We start from the raw sequence: 21,116 nt of genomic DNA, 5'->3' as shown, positions 1-21,116 counted from the left end.
GTGTTTAGTATGACTCAAGGTTAAACTGTGATCAGATCATCCGAATCATGCTCAACTCAAACAGTCCTGTGACTCCTCACTAGGTCTATCCTGATTAAGGTTTTGCTAAATTGAAACATGACTATACACAGCTCCTAAACTGGAGTGGTCAATTCCATCTTGACACACGCACCGACAAATCAAGTACTTGACTACACCCAGCAGCCTTCCGTCACTGAATTAGAAATTCAGATAGTCCAGTGCCTAAGTGCAGTGAGTTGCTTGCAAGTCACCGTGGCGGTCTCAGGTCGGAGGGATATTTATACCCATATTCCATCGGAGCAAATCTTGACAGCAGAAATAGCTCCAGAGTTGGTCACATTCAGTGCAGATGTACCCTTACATCTCACCTGTATGCCATACCAGTATCTCCACACTCATTGGTTAAGAGGACAACCAACCTATATGGCACACAACGACCTATGCTTGATAAATATTATCGTCCTTGGTAACAACGTATCATTTGGTCACGAACAGATTTAAGGACTAAACGACAAATCCTCCTTTGTCGAGTCTAAATAGTCCTAAGGACTTCACCACAACATAGGATTTCATTAGAAGATGAAATATTTTGTGATAAAAAATATCAAAATAATTTTTATTAATTCATAATTCATGTATAAATACAAAAAATGAGCACAACCGTCAACAGACTGACGATTGGCTTTGGGACACTATTCCCAACAACCGGATGATGGCTTCACATTATTTTCCCCATCATATATAGCTCGATGACTGGATATTATGTTCTCCATCAAAAATGTATAAACAGCCATCCCCCAGTCGAATTCACCCAACTTCTCAACTTGGTCAACATATTGGTGTATAAATCTTGACATCCTTTTTGTAGACAAGGAAAAAAGTATCGTGTTCAGCACAGCCAACACAAAAATAGAGACAAAAGCTTTCACCTCCTTCTCTCTTTTAGAGCCAACATAAAAATTTAATAGTTTCTCGAGATTATTTCTATACCCCCCATCTCGAGAACCCCTAAGCAATTCATTATATATTTTGCCTTTTGGGGGTGCCCCCTCCTTGTCAAGTTCTACTGGTAGGCCGATGAGAGGGAGGCCAAGCATTGCGGCAAGCTCAACCTTCTGAAGCTTCAGCTCTAAGCCATTATCGATGATGAATACACTTCTTTGCTCATCAAACCGCTTGATGAGCACATGCAATCAATTTGGGCTGATAGATAACTCCGGGATATCAAGAAAGTGTGCAAATAGTGTCTTCTGTAAAAGCTCCATTTGTGCATCCGAGATTGACTCCTTTATACTCTTCTTCTCTTTCTCTTTAGCATTCAACATTCTGTACAATAAACTTGGAGAGCATCTACTCTCCAACCTTCCGCTAAATAAATTAGTCCTCTTATGTTTAGTTTGAACCTGTAGCAAAATGTAGTATAAAAGTATAAAAGTAAACATATAAGAAAATATTACACAAAATATATATGAAAATATAAATAAATTAGTCCAACCTCCCACTCATCTACTCTTGGCATTACACATAATATATAAGAAAATATTTAGCAGAAAAGATAACAATCTTTTTTTATTTAAGGATCCTAAGCCCTGAAACACTATAAAAGTACTAAATATACATATCAGTGTACAAATTTTGCACAACGAAGTATAAATTGCCTTTCACTTATATCAATTAGGCATCATTGAATACACAATTTGAATTATTTCTTATTCAATCAGAAATAATAAAAAATTGAATTAAACTATTTCTAGGGTTTCAACAGGAGGGCAATGCTTATTGGTTGGGATTTCTTGCACCGGTCGGGTGGGGACATTGTTCTAACATAATAGTGGGAGGCAGAAGCACCAACAGGAGAGAAGACTATGCTTCTTCAGCATAATGGAAGGAGGCAATAACTGATGGAGGATCAGCAAGATAGAGGGAGGCAGCCACAGGTGGGGAGAACAACAATGTGAGGGGATCGAGGGAGCAGAGTAAGGACAAAAGAGAGCGGACCGACTTGAGATGGTCAGCGGTCGAAGATGAGCGGTGAAGCAGAGAGGGCGATCATGTCGGAAGTCCGGGGAGCGCGTGGTGGATGTTGGGTGACCAGGGCGAGGAAAAAAATTTCATGCCCGTTTAAGTATCAAAGGGTTAATTTGGTAATTTTAGCATATTTGGATACCTCCTTTTAATTTAAGTTTCAAATGAGGAATAGCTTTTATTTTAAACTGGAAGGGAGAGTTTGTTTTAAGTTTAAAGTGGAAACAGGAATTTTACTCTAGTTGTCTATATTTTTTATCTAGATACTGGCAAGCAAGTCATTCAAATTAAGTTGCGTCAATTCAAAAATCTAGTGAAAATAGGAAAATGGATAGATGAAATTTAGCACCATTTATCATGCTATCACATGACTGCACTACCTATAAGTAATCTAATATGACAAATTAAATAAAGATAGAAATTAATTAAAATTAAAATGAAAGGTAATTCAACTAATTTCGCTCATCCCTTACAATTTGATAATTCTAAATATTCTTCTCTATTGTCGACAGTATCCTGATTTGTCAAATTTGTGATTTATTCGACGAAATCTGCCATCTATCTATTTTTCATTAGAATGCTGCTATCTTCAACTGAAATATTCTCCACTGAGGATTTGCTCAAATTAAAGGGACAACGGCAATTTGAAAGGTATGATATTAAGAAAATGGGTTAATGATCTGGGATATTAGTATTTTTTCATGATTTTTTGCATGTGGAGATCTGTATTTTATTTATGTGATTGTTGTTTCGATGTTGTTATATTTTTGCTAGAATTTTAGCATTTTATATATTTAGTGATCCATAAATCTCTACTTTTGGATGCTGAATTACTAAAATATCTGGTATTATATCTGAGATGCTAAAAAGCCTATTGTATAATGCTTTAGCGGACCTCTAACATTTGCTTCTATCTATTGTAGGACCCCATATGTCCAGTTTAGGAAGCTAAAAAGCTTATTATATGATGTTTCAATGGACCTCTAATGTCTGCTCTTGAATATTATCTGATAGTTTAGTGGATTCATTATGCCTTGTTTAAAAATTCTTCAATGACCTTATATTAATTGATTTGTGTTTATATGAATTTGCAATCCTTTGCAATATGGATATAATTGTTACAATTATTATTTATCATAGTGGCTCATTTGCCAACCATTTTGCATTCGATTATAATGGTGGATTAGTGTTAAAAATATTGACGTGCACAAAATATCATATATTGGCATCATTGATAGGTTAAATGAGTTGGGTTATAGTAATATAGAAAAAGTGCACTATGAGATATCAAGAAGAGACTTCAACCTCTAACGATGAGAAGATGTAGCAGGTGGCTGCATCGCTTAGCTACGTTAGGACAAAAGGAGAATAGATGGTTGTGGAGTTAGGTAGCAGCGATGAGGGGACGAGCACCACTTGGTTGGATGGAAGCTTGACTAACCACCAACTCATTATAGAGGAGTGCCAGATTAAATTTAAAAAAAGAAAAAGAAGCAAAGGATCCTAATGGGATATGACCATGCATACTAAAACCATTCATTCTTAGTCCGATCCCAGTCTGTTCATTCACCAACCCGCACATGTGATTCTTTGGTAGGAGTTCGAGTGAGTAAAGTTGAAGCGGATGGATGGGATCATTATCATTCATACTCTTCGTATGGTCTTTAAGAGGGGGTGAGCATGCGGTGGTTGTCAGAGCTCTGTCAAGAGTATGACCCACTAATGTACATCTATCTTTAATGTCTCTATCAATTTGTGATAGCCCAACCAAGCCCAGCCCAGCCAGCAGATCAAAGCCTAAAAAAAAAAAAAAAAAACAGAAAAAAAAATAGAGCAACCGGGAAGAAGACTCCTGGTAGGAGTCTTCTTCTCCGGCGAAACCCATGGAAATTAGGACTCCTAGGACCCCTCGGAGTCCTAGAGTTCTCTATAAGAAGACCCCTTCCCCTTGAGACTGAAGATCGACCTCCTCCCTCTCTCTTTCTCTCCGTTTTTCTCAAATCGAAGCCGCGGATATCGTTCGGGTTCTCGCCGTGTTTTCTCACCGACGAGGTCACCGGAGGTTAAGGTAAGTTTCCCCTCTTCTTCTCCTCTTTCTTCTTCTTCCTCCCCGTGCAATTGTGCGCGGCTGCCGGTGACAAAAGTCATCGATTTCCGATCGGGAAAGGGACCTCTGTTTTTGGGTCTCTTTTCCTTGAAGTTTCCGGCACCGGCGATCGGAATTGATCGCCGGCCACCCTCCTCCGTGACCGGGAGAGTGATTCCCGTCGGTCGCCGGCCTCCGCCGCAGCGGCCGTGGCCCGAACGGCCGGTCAAGGCCGGAGAACCCCCACCGTCCCCTGTTTGGCCTGGAAGGAACCAAGGAAAAAGAAGAAGAAGAAGAAGAAGAAGAAGAAAAAGAAAAGAAAAAGAAAAAGAAAAGAAGAAAAAGAAAAAGAAGAAAAAGAAAAGGAAAGAGAAAAAAAAAAAGAAAAAAGAAGAAAAAAAAGAAAAGAAGAAAAAAAAATAATAATAAAAATAAATAAATATATATATATATATATAAGTAAATAAATAAATAAATAAATAAATAAAAAATTGAAATTGATGAGAGAGAGAGTTTCTCTTTCTTCTTTCAGACTGAACCCTGATTTTCTCTCTCTAAAATTGGACTTTCTCTCTCTACTTTCTCTCTCTAGAATTTTCTCTCTCTAGTCTATTTCTCTCTCTTGATGGATTTTTCTCTCTCTAAAGTTATCCTTCTAAGATTAGCGTAGTGGAAGGCTTCATTTGATGATTTTGATCGAGTTCAGGGAAGAGTCTGATTTTAAGTGAGGTCTTGATTTGGGATTTATTTAGATTAAATTTTGAATTAAAATTAATGTAAAATTATAATTTTGAATAATAGGCACGGAAGAATCTTCTAGAAGTTAGTCGATCTATTCATTCAGTACTCCGTAAAAGGTAAGTAATGAATCATCTTCTCGAGATATTCCATATTTATTCTGAAAATAAATAATTATTCTCTGAAATTATGCATGATTTATGGAATTATGTTTTGAAAGAAAAGTGCTTTTGAAATGTTATGGTATATCGATTTATGCACATGTTTAGTGAAAGATTATGATATATATTGTGGTACTAAGTATTTTGATATAGATCGGATTTATGCTCTCAGCCTAACTATGTTTCAGTGGGCCCCGTCAATGGGGATTATACGTTGGTACTTTGTGGACCCTGCCAGTGGGGGTTGTGCGCTGGTATTTGTGGACCCTGTCAGTGGGGGTTGTGCGCTGGTATTTGTGGACCCTGTCAGTGGAGGTTGTGCGCTGGTATTTCTGGACCCTGCCAGTGGGGGTTGTGCGCTGGTATTCTGTGGACCCCGCCAATGGGGGTTAAACGTTGGTCATAGTCGAGGCTGTTGAGTTACGAGTGTTTTGAATCGAATCGGATTTATGATTATATTATATGTTAAGATTTGAAAATATTTGATCAGCATGAAATATACTATTATGTTTATTTGCAGCATTATTCTTAAAAATTAGATAATATCTGAAATATCTGGTAGAGATATTTGTTACTTACTGGGCTGTCTAGCTCATTACCTTTCTTTCTATTTTTTTCAGATATAGATAATTAATTTCGAGCGTGGGAAGAAATATTGGGACAGAGCTTTTAGAGGCGAGATTTAGCATAGTCAACTTCATTGAACTTAGATCTTAGATTTATTATTTTAGTAAAAATTTTATTGGATGTAAGACATTTGATTTAATTACTTGAATTACAGTTGCATAATAATTATTTGAATTTATTCCACTGCGATGCATTGATATCGTGATGAGATGCCTTGCATGCTTATGGAGAGAGTTCTTCATGAGTATGCGGCGGTTGCCGCGACCCTCGATTCACAAATCTCGGGTCGGGGGCGTGACAATTAATATGGTATCAGAGCATAAGTGGATAAATTATGACACATAGAATTTGACACAGTATGAGTGTAGGTGGGTAAACATTAGGAATATTGGGACGTTAGAATATGAGCATCATAATAAACCCATCCTAACAAATAGATCAATGAATCTAATAAGGTTTTACTACCACAAGGTTACCATGCCTCCCCGTAGAATGACAAGAACTACTCAAGGAATTTCAAGAGAGACATCACAACCACGGGATGGTAGCACTCCCCATCTGACCAATGGCACCCCTCAGGAGGAGGGAGTCGTAGATCCTAATGGGAGTGCTTCGAGAGCACGTCAAGAACCAGATATGGCTCAGTTAATGCAGACCCTAATCATGATGGTACAAGCGCAACAACAAATACAGCAGCAAATGTTTGAACAACAGCAGATACAACGAGATACACAACAACATCAGCATCCACCACCACAACATGGAGAGCAACCAGTACAACGGAATAACATTTCAGAATTTAAAAAGCTTGCTCCTCCAGCTTTCAAGGGGACTACTGAACCTTTGGAGGCTGACAACTGGATAATGGAGATGGAGAAGGCCTTCGCTGTCCAAGAGTGTCTCGATGAAGAAAAGATTCGATATGCAGCTTATTTACTACAAGGAGAAGCATACAACTGGTGTCAGCGACTACAACGCAAGCATGAACAAGACGGCGAAATACTTACCTGGGAAAGATTTCGGATTGCATTCTATGATCAGTATTTTCCTCGGAGTATAAGGATCCAGAAAGAGCAAGAGTTTATTTATTTGAAGCAAAAGGGTATGAGTGTGACTGAATATGAAGCAAAATTTACAGAGTTAGCAAAATTTGCTCCGAGATTAGTGGATGGTGAGCAAGAACGTGTTCACAAGTTTGAGATGGGACTGAAAACTGAGATTCGAAAACAAGTGGTTCCTTATGAATTGACAACTTATGCAGATGTGGTAAACAAAGCACTGATAATTGAAAGGGAAGTCAATGAAGAACGCATGGAAAAGAAAAGAAGGCAAAGAAAGAGAACACAATCAAATGATACCCAAGGGCAGAATAATAAAAACATCAAAAGATCAGCTAAGGGAGCAGTAGACAATAAGACTCAACAGATTGATGGTGAGCCATGCTCCAGATGTGGCAAAAATCATGCAGACAAGGATTGCTATTGGAATACAGGTGCTTGTTTCAAATGTGGTCAGAAGGATCATAAAATTGCTAGCTGCCCGTTAAATACTGAAAATCAAGTTGGCCAAAGAACTCATGAAGGACAACATAAGGGTGGCGGACCGATTTCAAAAACCCAGGGAAGAGTTTATGCGCTTACTCAACAGAATCCACAGGCTTCCAATACAATGGTGACAGGTATGAAAAATTTCGAGGACGAAATTTCTTTTTAGGAGTGAAGAATGTGATAGCCCAACCAAGCCCAGCCCAGCCAGCAGATCAAAGCCCAAAAAAAAAAAAAAAAAACAGAAAAAAAAACAGAGCAACCGGGAAGAAGACTCCCGGTAGGAGTCTTCTTCTCCGGCGAAACCCATGGAAATTAGGACTCCTAGGATCCCTCGGAGTCCTAGGGTTCTCTATAAGAAGACCCCTTCCCCTTGAGACTGAAGATCGACCTCCTCCCTCTCTCTTTCTCTCCGTTTTTCTCAAATCGAAGCCGCGGATATCGTTCGGGTTCTCACCGTGTTTTCTCGCCGGCGAGGTCACCGGAGGTTAAGGTAAGTTTCCCCTCTTCTTCTCCTCTTTCTTCTTCTTTCTCCCCGTGCAATTGTGCACGGCTGCCGGCGACAAAAGTCGCCGATTTCCGATCGGGAAAGGGACCTCTATTTTTGGGTCTCTTTTCCTTGAAGTTTCCGGCACCGACGATCGAAATTAATCGTCGGCCACCCTCCTCTGTGACCGGGGGAGTGATTCCCGTCGGTCGCCGGCCTCCGCCGCAGTGGCCGTGGCCCGAACGGCCGGTCAAGGCCGGAGAACCCCCACCGTCCCCTGTTTGGCCTGGAAGGAACCAAGGAAAAAGAAGAAGAAGAAGAAGAAGAAGAAAAAGAAAAGAAAAAGAAAAAGAAAAGAAGAAAAAGAAGAAAAAGAAAAAGAAGAAAAAGAAAAGGAAAGAGAAAAAAAAGAAAAAAGAAGAAAAAAAAGAAAAGAAGAAAAAAAAAATAATAATAAAAATAAAAATATATATATATATAAGTAAATAAATAAATAAATAAATAAATAAAAAATTGAAATTGATGAGAGAGAGAGTTTCTCTCTCTTCTTTCAGACTGAACCCTGATTTTCTCTCTCTGGAATTGGACTTTCTCTCTCTACTTTCTCTCTCTAAAATTTTCTCTCTCTAGCCTGTTTCTCTCTCTTCATGGATTTCTCTCTCTCTAAAGTTATCCTTCTAAGATTAGCGTAGTGGAAGGCTTCATTTGATGATTTTGATCGAGTTCAGGGAAGAGTCTGATTTTAAGTGAGGTCTTGATTTGGGATTTATTTAGATTAAATTTTGAATTAAAATTAATGTAAAAATATAATTTTGAATAATAGGCATGGAAGAATCTTCTAGAAGTTAGTCGATCTATTCATTCAGTACTCCGTAAAAGGTAAGTAATGAATCATCTTCTCGAGATATTCCATATTTATTCTGAAAATAAATAATTATTCTCTGAAATTATGCATGATTTATGGAATTATGTTTTGAAAGAAAAGTGCTTTTGAAATGTTATGGTATATCGATTTGTGCACATGTTTAGTGAAAGATTATGATATATATTGTGGTACTAAATGTTTTGATATAGATCGGATTTATGCTCTCAGCCTAACTATGTTTCAGTGGGCCCCGCCAATGGGGATTATACGTTGGTACTTTGTGGACCCTGCCAGTGGGGGTTGTGCGCTGGTATTCTGTGGACCCCGCCAATGGGGGTTAAACGTTGGTCATAGTCGAGGCTGTTGAGTTACGAGTGTTTTGAATCGAATCGGATTTATGATTATATTATATGTGAATATTTGAAAATATTTGATCAGCATGAAATATACTCTTATGTTTATTTGCAGCATTATTCTTGAAAATTAGATAATATCTGAAATATCTGGTAGAGATATTTGTTACTTACTGGGCTGTCTAGCTCATTACCTTTCTTTCTATTTTTTTCAGATTCAGATAATTAATTTCGAGCGTGGGAAGAAATATTGGGATAGAGCTTTTAGAGGCAAGATTTAGCATAGTCAACTTCATTGAACTTAGATCTTAGATTTATTGTTTTAGTAAAAATTTTATTGGATGTAAGACATTTGATTTAATTACTTGAATTACAGTTGCATAATAATTATTTGAATTTATTCCGCTGCGATGCATTGATATCGTGATGAGATGCCTTGCATGCTTATGGAGAGAGTTCTTCATGAGTATGCGGTGGTTGCCGCGACTCTTGATTCACAAATCTCGGGTCGGGGGCGTGACACAATTATTAGAAAAAATGGATAGGATTGCATGCATAGATTTTAAAATAATTTTGAATGGTAGCGAAAATGGATCTAGATTAAATCTTTTAACCCCACATACATTAGATCAAATCTAATACTACCCGTGTTTAGATCTAAAACACACATATAATTTGAAATTAAAAATTAAAAAAATATTGAGATTAGATCTCAATACCTTATGCGGGTCGAACTACACTGCAGCCGATGATCGTAGATCTAAACAGTTTCTCCAGCCATGCATGTGCCTGGCCTCCGTAGGTATCTACACGAGGATTCATTCCAATCAGAGATGAGATGATCTTTTTGGAGTGCTAACTCTCTTACAAAGATCTCCTCGTTGATGGATGATCTGGTTCTTTCTCAGATCTCACAGACTTTCTTGAAAACTAAGAAGAATGGGAGGAAGAAAAGAAGAAAGGAGGCTTGGATTTTGAGTAGAACCTTTCTTTTAATTTTTTTTCTCTATTTCTCATCCTCTAAGCCTCTAAGTATTGGAGCCTTTTTATAAGGAATAAGGGATATTAGGGTAAGAAAGGAGGTGCCACCTTTTTTTCACAGGCCAAGAGAGGAGGCATCCAATTTTTGTGCCAAAGAAGGGAGTTGCATGAGGAGAAATCAGATCTGATTTCTTCTCACGCACCCCTCTTTCTTAATGTGGAAAAGGATAGGGTGGTGCCCCAAAATATTCTTTCTATCTCTTGATCTCTTTTTTAATTATCTTTATCTCAAGATTTGAATCATGTTCAAAATAGGAAGGAGATAAGGCAATGACTCATCACATGAGATTGCCCACCCTCATCTTGCACCCTCCTCTCTTTCATGCACAAACTCCTCACGCCAAAATATTTCTCCATGAGAAACTTGGGCATAGAATCCTAAGGCATGCAAGGGGAGAGAGAGTCCCAAGGAGATGGGACTCTAGAGTTTTCTATTTTGATTTAAACCAAATCAGATTTGATTTGACCCAAATAGATAATGAAACCTAATCAAATTAGGAACCCAATCTACTCAATCAAATCCTAATCTAATTAAGAATTAATTGAACCAAAGTCTTAATCAAATTAAGAATTAATTTTTTTCGTAATTAGGTTTAATCCAATCAAACCCAATCTAATTCAATTAGACTTGATCCGAACCGCATTGCTTAATCAAATTGAGCCAATTAGCAATTCAATTACTAATTAATCTTTCTATAATTCACTAACACTTAATGAATTATATAATTATAATATTTGCATAAGGTTAATCATCAATCATATTGACAGTTATATTTTTTAACAATTTATAAGTATTAATCAACCATCTGATCGGACAAAAATCTCTTTTGTATATGATCTTATAGATTCTATTCTATCTGGTAGTGAGATATATTGTGATCTCCATCATAATATCATCGAAACTCCTTTCGATGGATTGGAACAATTCTAACTCTATCATTTGAGGATCATCGATTATCAAGATGATACCCAATGAGTTTCACAATCCACTAATGATATCTAGCAGTATGTAATGACAATTCAGTAGAATAAAAGAATAAACCTCTAGGTACAGTTATCATATGATTCAGTCCTTCTGTCGTGAGTTCCGACTTGATGGAGGTCATGGAGAACTCATCATTCCATCCTTTTATCGTGAGTTTCGACTTGATGGAGGTCATGAAGAACTCATCAAACCTCATCGTCAGTCATATATAAGATTGGCTCTACTCGAGTTCACTTGTGAATCCCTTAGAAATTCTTTTCTAGTATTCACTCTTGCTTTGATAAAAAAATTTTAAACTCAGTCTCATAAATCATATAGGACTTCTCCTTTTCTACCAAAGTCAATAGATTCCATCTAGGTGCATCCTACTCCTAACAGTGAATCTGAACCTACCGAAGCTAACATACACAGCAACAATCCAAATAGCTAGGGACCAAGAGAACGTAAAGTCAAACTCAGTAGCCTCACTATGAATAGTCGAGACATCTCAGGTCAAAGGACCACTCATACCACTACAGCATTGAGACAATCACTGACAAGTGAATAGACATCCAAGTAATTTTTCATATTGATCATGCTCAGTGCAAGTCATTTTCTAACAACCACCTACACTCTTACCTCAGTGTCTTTACATTGTAGATCTGAGACTCATCTATCCAGAAGAAAGGTGATCTATGTATCGATCTTAAATGGATTGATCGTTATCCTCTATGATGATCTTTTGATTGAGAGTATTTAGAAACTAACTACTAATAATGTATGTCTCAAATTCTTAACACCTTGAGAATATACAAAAATCATCTTTGTTAATTTTTAAGATAAACATGGTTACATAAATATGACTGGAATAAAAATGATATTTATTGATAATAAAAATGTTACTAGTATAAAGTTAAATCTTGAAATTATAAAATATGTCAGTCAATAATTGACTTCTAAGGCACTCATCTAACAAACTCCTACTTGACCTAAAGCCAATTGGCCATATATCTAAGACCCATCTTCTCAAGGTGAGTTTCGATCTTCTACTAGCTGAGAAGCTTGGTCAGCAGTCCATCATGTTCTATGCAGAATCGACTCTCTGTACCTCGATGAACTTCTTCTTGAGGTATATGCATATGATGTGGAACCGCTGCTCTATATGCTTGGACTTTTGATGAAATCTGGACTCGTTAGCGAGGGCTATGGTGCCATTGTTGTTGCAGTATAGTACAATGATATTTGATGATATCACATCCAGCTCTGCAATAAAGTTTTTGAACCAGAAAGCTTCCTTAGCAGCTTTAGAGGTGGCGATGTACTTGACTTCTATGATCGAATTTGCAATGACTGGCTGCTTGGAACACTTCCAACTAATCGATTCTTTATTACACAAGAAAATATATCTTAATGTAGACTTTCTATCATCGACATCAATCATAGGACTGGCAAAATATGATCCGATCTGTCAATTCGATTCGTGTTTGACCCGCTATAAACAGATTTAGATTTAGGCTAAACAAGTTTGGGTCATAAACGGATCGATCCATTTAATCCATTTAATAATTCAGTTGGATTTAGATTTTAGATATCTGATCTATTTAATATATTTAATATTTAGATCAGATTAAGTCAGATAATCTATTTAACTTATTTAATTTGTTTAACCTATTTTTGAGCTATTTAACCCTATTTGTTTAACATGTTTAATCCATTTAAGATCTGTTTAACCTATTTAAAACCTATTTAACCTATTTCTAACTTATTTAATCTGATCTGTTTAACCTATTTAATCCATTTAACCTAATTTGATCTATTTAATAAATGGGTTAAACGGATCAGATCAGGTTATTTGTTTAGTAAATAAGTCGAGTTCAGATTTGAATTTTTAACTCGTTTGATAAATAGATCAGCTTTGGATTGATGATTTTCTAATCCGACCCACATTGACTCGATCCATTTATGATCCGATCCGACTCGATTGCCATTCTTAATCAGTTATGAAGTTTGAATCGATGTATCCCTCCACTTTTAGCTTCAATCCTCCATCAAAGATCAAGAATAAATCTTTAATCCTTCTCAAATACTTAAGAATATTCTTTACAGTAATCCAATATTCTTCACCTAGATTCATCTGATATCTACTCATGACACTCATGGCAAGGGCTATATCAGGTCGTGTACATAGTATGACATACATGAGACTCTTATTATCGAAGCATAAGAAATTTTGCTCATGTGTTGGATCTCCTCGGATGTGTCAAGGCACATCTTCTTGGACAGATGAATGCCATGTCTAACGGACAAGAGATCCCTCTTGGAATTTTTCATGCTGAACTTTTTCAGTACCTCCTCTATGTACATTTGCTATGAGAGTCCTATCATTCTCTTAAACATATCCCTATAGATCTTTATATCAAGAATGTAGGAAGCTTCTCCTAGATCTTTTATGATGAATTTTTTAACAACCATACTTTGATCGATGACAGTGTGAGAATGTCATTCTTAATCAGAAGGATATCATTCACGTACAATACGAAGAATGTAATAGTGCTCCCACTCATCTTTTTGTATACACATGGCCCTCATTTTTTATGAAATCAAATATTTTGATTATATCATCGAAGTGAGTGTTCCAACTTTGAGATACTTGCTTGAGTCCATATATGGATCTTTTTAGCTTGCCAACCTTGTGATCACTATCATTGGATGTGAAATCCAAAGGCTACTCCATATAGATATCATCCTCAAGATATCCATTTAGGAAAGAAGTTTCATATTCATCTATCAAATTTCATAATCATAAAAAGCTACAATCGCAAGTAGAGTTTGGATGGATTTTAGCATGGCCATGGATAAAAAAGTTTTCTGATAGTCAATACCTTCACGTTGACTATAACCTTTCGCAATTAGCCTTGTCTTATAGGTCTCTACCTAACTATCTGACCTAATTTTTCTTTTATAGATCCACTTACATCCAATAGGTACAATATCTTTAGATGGATCTACTAAGGTCCAAATTTGGTTGGAATGCATGGAGTCAATTTCTGACTTCATCTCTTCCATCCATTTCTCAGAGTCAACATTTAACATCGCCTCATTATAGATCTTGGGATTGAAAAAATTATGCCCTACAAGCCAATCGCATATGGGATGTAATAGGTGTTTATTATAATTTGTCTTTCAAACTCATATAATTGACATTAATATTATTAATAAAATTAATATTTTTGATTCATTATATGCTGCATCTTATTAATTTTAAGATTATAATGAATCCCATAGGTCTGGACAATAATTTTAGGACCGTGATGAGATTATGCCAGTGAGATCTAAATCCTTGATAGCTCTGATCTAAAATATTTTTAATCATTGGTACATTAAGTCGGAGATCAATGATACCGATAAGACTGGCATGTCCTATGTATGCTTAGAAATGAGGGTGGTTGATCTCACAACCACTTGTGTAGTGACACTAATACAAAGATATAGGTGCTCATTAGAGAATGAGTTCACTGAATTACCTGCGAGAGAATAATCAGATAGAGTCTTATTTACATGTTAACTGATAATTCTCTAGTGGAAGTTGTGTAAGTAATCTTTTGATCTGAGGTCATCATGGTATCTTATGTATATGAATCCATATTTTGGTTCACTACCTAACTTGATTCTCTGATCTTTGTATGGGGTATTCTGCATATGGTAAAGTGTGCATAGAGATTGTAAATGATCAATAAAAGATCTGTCACTCCTAATAAGGAGAGTGAACATCCTATGTGATCTCATAGGACGATGATTCTGAAAGTCTTTGGCCAAAGTATGGTGATAATTAGAAAAAAAATTCTAATGTATCATCAACTAAATCATCACCTTCAGATCAAGATACATAAAGATAAGTGATTGAGTTTGACATATTTTCATGCCCACAGCTCAACTAGGATGTTGTTTGACTGAAGAATTGAATTACACAGGAACTCGCCACTAAAAGATATTTTGATAATTTTTTATCAAAATTTTAAATCTTTTGAGTAGTCCTGATATATTGCTAGACATCAATCTTGACTTATAGGCTTGATAAAAATTGAAAAAATTTGATTCTGAAATCAATTTAGAAGAGTCCAAGTTGATTGGGACTCTTCAGGTAACCTAATCTCATCGAATTAAGATTACGTCGAAAGTTTAGATCCACTGCTGGCTAGATTTGGAACCCAATGAGTCACACACTTTGAGATTTGGCTTTGGTCTGATTTAATTAGAGTTTAATATAAATTTTATAGGTTAATTTGATATGCTAGCACATTGTATTTACCCAAGTTCCCAAATTGGTTTGGTTCAAAGTATTTGAGCTAACCTAGACCAGTTGGCTTTGACCTGATGGGATTGGATCAATTTGAATTAGATCCTTATCCAACTTGGATTAGTTTCAAGTGGAGAAGGACTCCTCCACATTCACCAAAATCCATGCAAAAATATAATTGCCGCCCATCTCAAATCAGCGTGAGAAATAAAGAGTCCTTATTAAAGAAGGCTCTTTATTAAACGCGATGCCTTAGAAGATAAATCAGAAACCTATGTTTTAACACCAAAAATTAATAAAATTTTTATGGCACATAGAGAAGGAAGAGTCCTTCTACTCTAAGTATCTAAATTGCTAAAAATTTACTCGATGAATTTATTTGATGCATGGGAAGTTGGAGCGTCAAAAGTTGGTGCCCCTTCATCTCATGTAACGTCTCCTGGTCCCCTATTTATAGGGGATGCTCTAGATGGCTTCTAGCTAAGAATTTTGGGTGAGCTAGAGAGAAGGGATGTAGAAATCATAAAAAAAATCTAAAAAAATTTTGAGAAAAAAAAGAGGAGAATTTGGGTGGCAAAAATTGCTATAAGGGTGGTGAGATTTTCAGCAAGTGTTACTGGAGTGTCCTAGGATTTGATTTTTTCATGTGTTAGAGCCAAAAATTAAATCCTAGGCTGTGTAACATCTGAAGAGTATCTTCTGGATGTCATTTTAGTGGCAAGAATCTTGGCCAACTTCCATGTGGATCATCGTTGGAGAACTTCTACCTTGGGATCTTATGGAGAACACCAACATGCCACTTTTCTATTTTGGTTAAAGTATAATATTCTATCTCTTTGCATGCTTGAATTTGCTTTGATCGTGTTCGGCAAGGTGATTCTAGGATTTTGAATTCGGCTCGATAGTTTTATTTGATAAAGCTATTGATTTAAGTATTTTAAAAAAATTTAAAAATCACTTTCCGCTGCGTGGCCAAAGTCCAACAGTGATATCAGAGTCACCCTTATCTAATTCGATCAAACAAGTACAATATAGTAGCTTAGAATTATTCTTGTTCATATCCTGCCAAAAATGTAGCATTATTTTTACATCGATTCTTCAAACTCAAAAAAATATTTTTAACTTTTTGTGAACCATGATTCTAAATTTTAATTATTAAATTATAAATTTATGATAATTTAAAATTTTATTATCATGGTTGCATGATGATTAAATCGATGTATAGCTAATAAGGGTGTTATGTATGCCTAATTAGATTAAAGTATGTTATATTATATGAATTTGTTAGTCATATGTTATGACTTTGATTGTGCCCTTATATATTTTTTGGTATGATAATGTGATTGCTATTTTGAATAGTACAAGCATGCAAAATTGTATAATTTATAGTCTACATTTTATGAACTTATATAGTTAGGATGTGTCGAGACCAGTCTAAAGTCTCTCATAAAATTATATTAAGTTGTAATGTCGGGATTCACTTTTAAATTAAAAGTCAAATTTTTAAGATCAATTGGTGTCGAGAAAAGTGTGAAAGATGATTTTTTAATTAGGTCCGTATGCTGGCCTGACCAACTCTATTGGTGTTTAGAAAAGCTACAGAGAGCCTCCCACCTACTTATCTGACCAATTTGATCTTCTTGAATTTTAGACTTAGATTGATTAGTGATTTGGATACTACAAGAGCCTTCTTTCAAACTTGGTTGATAGAGTATGTCAAGATCTTAGTGAGCTTGTTGTGCTATCTACAAGGCTTACTATAGAAATTGACATGATGTTGATCAAGGACATATTGATGCTTATAGCATATTTAAATAGTGTTGCTTTGTTGTACTATCTAAAAGGGCAGCATTGTTTAAGTATGACTATATGGGATTGAAGGGTCAACTTAACTAGAACACTATAGTTTGTTATGCTATCCACAAGACTATATGTGATCTAGAGGCCAGAATGAAAGATGTTGAGAATTGTAAAGGTACAATTAGTAAAGAGTTATCTACTCTTGAACTTATGAATACTTGTTGTACTATCCATAAGGTGTTTGTGAGGAATAGGGATCTCAAACCCACTAAGAAACATTAGTATATTTTTGATTTTCATATTTGATGGCTATGAATTTCGATAAAATAGTGGAGACACAATTAGATAAAAGTCCTAGTCTAGTTGTGAATATCTTCATGAGTTGTCCGCTTATATTGTGTTCTTGTCATTGTAAATTAACTACACTTATGACATCCTCACCGTCCCTTGGAGGTATCCTACATACTAACAAGTTGATCGGACCCAACTATGTCGATTGGTTAAGGAACTTGAGAAATATTCTCACTCAGGAGAAAATCTTCTACATTCTGGATATACTTGCTCTAGATTTTTTTTTGGGAAGATGCTTCCGAGAAGGAAAGGACTACATACAAGATGTGAAAAGATGACATTGTGACTGTTAAATGTATCATGCTTGCCTCCATGAGCAATGAGCTCCAGAGGCAGCATGAGGACATGGACGTTCCCTCTATTCTCCTTAATCTTAAGAAGTTATATGGGGAGCAAAGTCGAATTGCTCGATATGAGATATCGAAGTAGTTGTTCCGTGCCCGTATGACTGAAGGCTCTTCCGTGCAAATACATATCCTAAAGATGATTGATTTGATCACTCATCTGGGACAGCTGGGTTTTGCCATAGATGGTGAACTGAGCCAAAATTTGATCCTGCAGTCTCTTTCTGACTCTTTTTCTCAGTTTGTCATTGATTATTATATGAACAAACTGAATATTAGCTTGCCTGAGCTACTGAATATGTTAAAAATAGCAGAGAGCCATTTTAAGGGTGAAAAGGCTCAGGTTCTTCTTGTTGATAAGATTAGCAAGAAGAAGGTGAAGAAAGATTCTAAGAAAAAGCTGAACCCTAAGGTTGGCATTTCTAAGAAGAAGGCGAAGAAGGTCTCCACCAAAGGTACTTATTATCACTGTGGCAAGGAGGGCCACTGGAAGAAAAATTGTAAGGAGTACCTTGCAATCGTGAAATCAGCAAACGTTGCTAAATATTTATATATGATACAAACTAATTTATTATTAAGTACTTCAATGTCAGATTCTTGAGTATTGGATACCACCTGTGATTCACACTTTTGCAAATCATTGTAGGGTCTATAGGGAATAAGGAATCTGAATAAAAGTGATTTTGAGCTGTTCGGTGCAAGTGGAGAGTTCATTCAAGCCGAAGCCGTAGGAACTAGCATTTTGAAGTTACCTTCGAAAAAAATTTTGAAACTAAAGACCTGTTATTATATTTCAAATATTGTTAGAAATATTATTTTTGTACTATCGTTATTGGAACAAGATTTTGAAATAATTACAAAGAACAATGGTTGTTCTATATATTTTTCTAATGAATATTATGAAAGTACTTTTATTGATAATGGTCTTATGTTTCTTTTACTTAATGATAATGTGCTTCATGTTGATAATATGAAGAAAAAAAAGAGAGAGGATATGAATGTCACATACCTCTGGCACTGCCGACTTGGCCATATAAGTGAATCAAGGATTAACAAATTATATAAAGATAATTTTTTTGATCATTATAATTATGAATCATATGGAACTTGTGAATCTTGTCTCATAGAAAAAATGACCAAGACTCTATTTACTGGACATGGAGATCGGACGAGTGACATTTTGGACCTTGTACATACTGATGTGTGTGTTCCAATATTGATTCAAGCCAGAGGTGGATACTCTTACTTCATCACATTTACTGATGATATGTCTAAGTTTGGATATGTGTATTTAATGAAATACAAATTCAAAATCTTTGACAAATTTAAAGAGCATCAAAGAATGATCGAGAAACAAACTAGTAAAAATATTAAAGCTCTTCAATCAAATCGAGGAATACTTGTCTAGTGAGTCCCTCGATTATTTGAAATAAAATGGTATACTCTCAATAGACACCTCCTTATACTCCACAATTAAATAAATTGCGGAAAGGAGGAATCACACCTTAATAGATATGGTGCGATCCATGATGTGTTTCATGGATCTTCCTGTTGGGAATAGTGTCCTAAAGCCAATCATCAGCCTGTTGACGGTTGTGCTCTTTGTTGTATTAGTACATAAATTATAAATAAATAAAAGTTATTTTGGTATTTTTCATCACAAATTGTCATCTTCTAATGAACTCCTGTGTTGTGGTGAAGTCCTTAGGACTATTTAGACTCGACAAAGGAGGATTTGTCGTTTAATCCTTAAACCAGTTTGTGACCAAATGATACTTGTTACCAAGGACAATAATGTTTATCAAGCATAGGTCGTTGTGTGCCATATAGGTTGGTTGTCCTCTTAACCAAGGAGTGTGGAGACACTGGTATGGTATACAGATGAGATGTAAGGGTACATCTGCACTGAACGTGATCGACTCCGGAGCTATTTCTGCTGTCAAGATTTGCTCCGATGAGATATGGGTATAAATGTCCCTCCGATCTGAGACCGCCATGGTGACTTGCAAGCAACTCACTGCACTTAGGCACTGGACTACCTGAATTTCTAATTCAGTGATGGAAGGCTGCTGGGTGTAGTCAAGTACGTGATTTGTCGGTGCGTATGTCAAGATGGGATTGACCACTCCAGTTCAGGAGCTGTGTACAGTCATATTTCAATTTAGCAAAATTTGGCCAGGGTAGTCCTAGTGAGGAGTTACAAGACTGTTTGAGTTGAACACGACTCGGATGATCTAATCAGGGTTGACAGTTTAACCCTGAGTCATCCTAAAAATAGGGATCAAAAGGGATGAATTATATAGTAACCATATTCACGTAGGTTCTAAGTATTACGATTGTGACTATTCGACCTATCCGGATATCAGGTACCATTGCTAGCTGGTCACTTCGATTAGTACAGGAATTGGTTCCTGTGCTACCGGCTTAGGTTCGAACCTGTGGGGTCAACACATTAGAGGTTCCTATCTGATCTGATGGCTGATGAAGAGTCCTAATATTCATGGACTATGAGTCCTACATGTCTAAAACTCTATGATCAAGAATCAGGATTCTCTGATCACAAGTCCCATACATTTTGGGTACCGGAGTCAAGAGTCCCACTGATTTGGGACTCTTCGATCAAGGTTTCATATTGATGAATTTTGATACCCGATTGCCCATCGATTTGGACTCAATATTTATGAAAGATTTAATTAGTGATTTGATCACTAATTAACTCAATTTGATTGAGTAATTATTTTTGGATCAAGTCCAATTGAATTGGATTCAGTTGGGTTTGACCCGATTAGGTTAAGAGTTGACCCAATCGTCGAGATGGTTTGGTCCCTGATATGATCAAGGGTTGGGCTTAATCAATTCTAATTTGATTAAGATTTTATTGAGCCTAATTAAGCCTAATTAAGTTGGATTTAAATTAGTCTAATTGGGCCTAACTTATTTGGTTCAATTAGATTGGTTTAAATAATGAAACCACTTGACCCAAACTCCCTGCGCCACCTCACATCCACTGCGCCCATTTGAATTCACGAGAAGGAATTTCTCATGAATTTTTTCTCACGCAAAGCCCTCCCCACACCCACATTTGTGTGCCATATGGATGGATAAAGCTGATTAGTTAACCATTCAAATTCAAAGCGTGTTTGAATTTGAATGGATAACTTATCTCTTGTGCCTTCATGCTTATCCATCTTGTGCGCCACATAACTTACATGAGAAAAGGTTTCTCGTGAAACCTTTCCACACACAAAGAGTCCATGCCCTTCTCTTCTCAGCCATAAGTGGATAGGGTGAGTTGGTTTGCATTTGAATTCAAACTCGATTTGAATTCAAATGTGCAACCACTTATCTTTATCCTCTCACGTGGATAAGACACGTTCGATGTTGTTTTAAAAAGGAGAGAAAGGTGGGGCGT

Source organism: Elaeis guineensis, unplaced genomic scaffold, assembly GCF_000442705.2.
Source record: "Elaeis guineensis isolate ETL-2024a unplaced genomic scaffold, EG11 Super_Scaffold_1000033, whole genome shotgun sequence".
In the NCBI taxonomy this organism is placed as follows: domain Eukaryota; kingdom Viridiplantae; phylum Streptophyta; class Magnoliopsida; order Arecales; family Arecaceae; genus Elaeis; species Elaeis guineensis.
This window is presented reverse-complemented; position numbering follows the sequence as displayed.